The sequence below is a fragment of the Nicotiana tomentosiformis genome, chromosome 4 (assembly GCF_000390325.3).
Source record: "Nicotiana tomentosiformis chromosome 4, ASM39032v3, whole genome shotgun sequence".
Taxonomy (NCBI): Eukaryota; Viridiplantae; Streptophyta; class Magnoliopsida; order Solanales; family Solanaceae; genus Nicotiana; species Nicotiana tomentosiformis.
In genome coordinates this window covers 116,317,531-116,322,923 of record NC_090815.1, presented here as the reverse complement: position 1 = coordinate 116,322,923, position 5,393 = coordinate 116,317,531, and the positions used below count along the sequence as shown (strand labels likewise).

The following is a 5,393-nucleotide window of genomic DNA, read 5'->3' as shown; positions in this document are numbered from 1 at the left end:
AGCATTGCTAATGTCACCTCCAGCATTGTGAAACCCAGAATCACTGGGCACTTTGAGCTGAAATAGAGCATGAACCGGCGACTTCATGCGAATGGGCAATTTATGGGTCTTCCACATGAGAATCCACAACAGCATATCCTAAATTTCTTGGGTATTAGTGAAACTTAAATCACTAACGGAGTCACTCCAGACTATGTGAGGCTCGCACTTTTCCCGTTCTCTCTATTGGGCGAAGCAAAGCGATGGTTAAAGGCAGAACCAACTAATTCTATTACATCATGGAATGATCTGGCAATGAACTTTTTGGCAAGGTTATTCCCTTCAGGCAAAACTGCAAAGATCAGAAGTGAGATAGTCGCCTTCAAACAGAAAGCGGGGGAGTCTTTATACTCAGCTTGGGAGAGGTTCAAGGGGATGCTCAGAGACTGTCCTCATCACAATCAGACAAACAAAGTATTAGCTCACACTTTTATAGAAGGGCTATATCCTGAGACAAAGATTGTGGTAGATGCTGCAGCTGGAGGTCAAGTGTTGGAGAAAAGCTTTGATGAGATATATGCGTAATTGAACAAATTCTCCAAAAGCAAACCTGATTGGCAAGGAGATATGGGCAGACACACTGTGCAAAAATCTACAGAGGTTCTCGAGTTAGATGTCGTCTCGGCATTATCAGTGCTGATTTCCACATTGACCAACCAAGTCAATCAGATGACCTTGGTTATTAACAAGCAACAAGCCCAGCCAGTGCAACAAGTTCAATTGTTTTGTGAAGTATGTGGAGAAGGTCATACGAGCGACTAATGCCCAGGTAATTCTGAGTCTGTCTATTTTTTGGGTAATACAAATAGGGTCCAGACAAACCAGTATGGGAACACTTACAATCCCAACTGGAGGAACCACCCAAACTTCTCTTGGGGTAGAAATCAAGGTGCTCAGAATCAATATCGGCCACAAGCACCTCAACAACAATATAGACCACCTCAGGCTGAACAACATGCAAACTCAATATAGACCACCTCAGGCTGAACAAGATGCAAACTCGACAAGTCACCTTGAGGAAATGATAAAGAAATTGATGGCTGACCAGCAAGCCCAAGCCGTAGCAATGAGAAATTTGGAGTGCCAATTGGGATAACTTGCCAGTGCCCAAAATACTCGACCAGTTGGAGACCTTCCAAGCGACACTGAGGCTAATCCTAAGGCATATATTAATGTTGTGTCATTGAAAAATGAGAGACAGTTAGAAGAAGTCCAGTCGAAAAAGAGAAAACAAGTTATCTTTAATGAGAAGTCGGCCACCAAAGAGTCAAAATCAGAAAAATCACAGGAGTGAGAGAAGCCAGCTGAAGAGGCGGTGGCTGATCAACCCCCACCATTAGTTGCGAGGCCACCACCTACGTTCCCTCAAAGATTGCAGAAAGTAAAGGATAATGCCGCATATAAAAAGCTTCTTGATATTTTGAAGCAGGTGCAAATCAATATTCCACTGGTAGACATCCTACAAGAAGTGCCCAAATATGCAAAATATATCAAGGACATAGTGGCAAATAAAAGGAGGTTGACCGAATTCGAGAAGGGTGGAACTTACTAAGGAATGTAGCTCCAGAATTCAAGCAACCTACCTCAGAAATTGAAGGATCCGGATAGCTTCACTATCCAAATCTCGATTGGTAAGCATGCAATCATACGAGCTTTGTGTGATCTTGGATCGAGCATCAATTTGATGCCTCTATCTGTGTTCAGACAGTTGGGGTTGGATGAGCCGTGCCCAACAATGGTGATCTTACAATTGGCTGATCGCTCCCTTGCTCATCCTGAAAAAGTGATTGAAGATGTGTTAGTTCAAGTGGCTTCTTTCATATTCCCTATTGATTTCATTATCTTGGACTACGAGCCTAATGAGGAAGTCCCATTTATTTTGGGGCATCCATTTTTAGCCACGGGCCGAGCTATTATTGATGTATGCGAAGGAAAAATGACGATGAGAGTAGGTGATCGAGTGGAGATATTTAATATGTATAAGGCACTCAGATTGCCAGCCCACTATGAAGAGCTATCCATGATTTCTGTAGTGGAAAGCAATGCTACGTCATTGGTGCCTTATATGGGCCCCATAGATCCTCTTGAACGAGCTTTGATTAGGAATGAAGAAGACAGAGAAGATGAGATGATGGGCGAAATTGAGCAAGTACTTGACCTGTCGTGCGATTATGTCCATGGGTTTGGGAGATTTGAGGAGTTGGGCAGGCCTGTTACTCTGACCCCTCCTAAGCCGTCTATTTAAGAAGCTCCAAAGCTAGAACTAAATCCCCTTCCAGCGCATATGCGCTATGCTTATTTGGGAAACTCTGAAACATTGCGAGTAATTATCTCATCCAGCTTGACTAATGTATAATAAGAAAAATTTCTTAGAGTACTTCGCGAGCATAAAAAGGCTATAGGGTGGACAATTGTTGACATCAAGGGAATTAGTCCATCGTTTTGCATGCACAAAATCTTTCTGGACGATGGACACCGCCCCGGTGTTTAGCAGTAAAGGAGATTAAATCCCATCATGAAAGAAGTCGTGAAGAAGGAAGTAATTAAGTAGCTCGATGCAGGTATTATCTTTCCTATCTCTGACAGCAACTGGGTAAGCCCAGTGCAATGTGTGCCTAAAAAGGGAGGGATGACTGTGGTTGAGAATGAGAAAAATGAGCTAATTCCTACTCGCACTGTGACGGGGTGGAGAGTTTGCATTGATTACAGAAGGCTCAACAAGGCAACCCGCAAGGATCACTTCCCACTTCCATTCATTGACCAAATGTTGGACAGAGTGGCAGGGCATGAATATTATTGCTTCCTTGATGGTTATTCGGGGTACAACCAGATTGTCATATGCCCAGAGGATCAGGAGAAGACCACTTTTACCTGTCTTTATGGCACTTTCGCCTTCAAGCGAATACCGTTTGGTCTTTGTAATGCACCAGCCACTTTCCAAAGATGCATGATGGCTATTTTCATCGATATGGTAGAAAATTTTGTGGAAGTTTTTATGGATGATTTTTCAGTCTTTGGGTCTTCTTATAATGATTGTTTGAATAATTTAAGCAAGGTGTTGGCCGTTGTGAATAAACAAATCTAGTATTAAATTGGGAAAATTACCATTTTATGGTACAGGAAGGCATCGTGTTGGGTTACAGAGTGTCTAGGAGCGGCATTGAAGTTGATAAGGCGAAGGTGGAGGCGGTTGAAAAATTACCTCCGCCCATTTTTGTGAAGGGTGTACGGAGTTTCTTGGGATACGCAGGGTTCTATCGACGCTTTATTAAGGATTTTTCTAAAATTGTTACTCCTTTGTGCAGGTTGCTTGAAAAGGATATAACTTTCAAGTTTTATGACGTCTGCCTGAAGGCATTTGAAGAGCTCAAAAAGAAGTTGGTGGCTGCCCCCATTATTGCAGCACTAGATTGGTCCTTACCATTTGAACTTATGTGTGATGCAAGTAACCATGCTATTGGGCAGTGCTAGGCTAGAGGAAGGACAAGATGTTTTATTCCATCTACTATGCGAGTAAGACTCTTGATGATGCACAACTGAATTACACCACCACTGAAAAGGAGTTGTTGGCCGTTGTGTGGGCCTTTGAGAAATTTCTAGCATACTTGGTGAGAACAAAAGTTATAGTCCATACCAATCATGCAACAATCAGTTATCTATTTACAAAAACGAATCCAAGGCTAGATTGAGGCGCTGGGTTTTGTTGTTGCAGAAATTTGATGTAGAAATACGAGATCGAAAGGGCACAGAGAACCAAGTAGTTGACCATCTATCAAGGCTGGAAAATCACGACCATATGGAGGAGGGTGGACAAATTAAATAAGCATTTCCTGATGAGCAACTTCTTGCTATCACCTAAGACCCTCCCCCGTGGTACGTGGACTATGTGAACTATCTGGTGAGTGGGGTACTTCCTCCTGAAATTGAATCTGTAGCTAGAAAGAGGTTCTATATGATGTGAATTTCTACTATTGGGATGAGCCATATTTGTACAAGCAGTGTGCTGATCAGTTGGTGAGGAGATGCATTCCATAAAATGAGGTGGAATTAGTGTTGTATGATTGTCATGCATCACCCTATGGGGGCCATCATGGTGGCGATAGAAAAACTGCAAAGGTATTACAATCCAGTTTCTTTTGGCCAACATTATTCAAGGATGCCCATGCATTTGTTAAGAAGTGTGACCAGAGTCAAAGAACAAGAACAATCAAAAAGAGGCATGAGATGCCTTTGAATAACATCCTGGAGGTCGAAATATTTGATGTGTGGGGGATAGATTTTATGGGACCATTCCCATTGTCCAGAGGAAATAAATACATCTTGCTAGCAGTTGACTACATGTCAAAATGGGTAGAGGTGATTGCATTGCCAACAAATGATGCTATGGTGGTAGCTGCGTTTGTGAAAAAGAACATATTTTCCAGGTTTGGAACTCCACGTGCCTTGATTAGTGATGAAGGGACACATTTTTGCAATCGATTGTTGAATAACCTTCTAGCTAAATATGGAGTCCGCCATAGAATTTCCACGGCATATCATCCTAAAAAAAGTGGACATGTTGAGGTATCTAATAGAGAAATAAAGCAAATCTTAGAGAAGGCGGTGAGTATGAATAGGAAGGATTGGTCTGCAAAGTTAGATGATGCCTTGTGGGCATATAGAACTACATACAAAATGCCAAATGGAGCGTTGCAGTATAAGCTTGTTTATGGGAAGGCATGTCACTTGCATGTTGAACTTGAACATAAAGCGTACTGGGCCATCAAAAAGTTGAATATGGACCTTGAAGCCGCGGGTGAAAAGAGACTCTTGCAGTTGAATGAGTTAGATGAGTTCAGACTACACTCTTATGAAAATGCTAAGCTGTATAAAGAGAAAACAAAAAGATGGCATGACAAGCATATCAAGCCACGTCACTTCGAACCAGGCCAACATGTATTATTGTTCAATTCTAGGCTTAAGTTGTTTCTTGGAAAGTTAAAATCGAGATGGTCAGGCCCGTTTGAGGTAGTGAGAGTCACTCCATATGGTGCAATTGAGCTGCGCGCGTTAAATGGTGAAAGAAAATTCTCATCCAAGCCACACCTCTATTTGGGGTTGTGAAACAGTCGGAGCAATAATAGTACCCACCAAGGAGCCAGGGTCGATTTTCCACAGGGAGCTATGAATGGGGCTTAGGAATATATATTCGAGTGAATGAGCTTGAATTATCTCTGATTAAACTACCACAAAAGTTGGTTTGTTTTTAAATCTATTTTAAACCAAGAATAACAACTAAGAATTAAAATTAGCAAATTATAGTTGTTTGTTTTTCAAATGGTCAAAAGGCCTAGGGCTATGACCTTCACCTAGGT

At 41.9% G+C, this 5,393-nt stretch overlaps 1 non-coding gene across 1 annotated transcript; it reads right to left on the bottom strand.

Moving 5' to 3' along the window:
* Nucleotides 1-336: 336 nt before the first annotated feature.
* LOC117273305 (small nucleolar RNA R71) lies at nt 337-441 on the bottom strand. The gene has a single exon (XR_004503310.1). It is a non-coding gene; the product is annotated as a small nucleolar RNA R71 (small nucleolar RNA).
* Between the last annotated feature and the right edge of the window lie 4,952 nt (nt 442-5,393).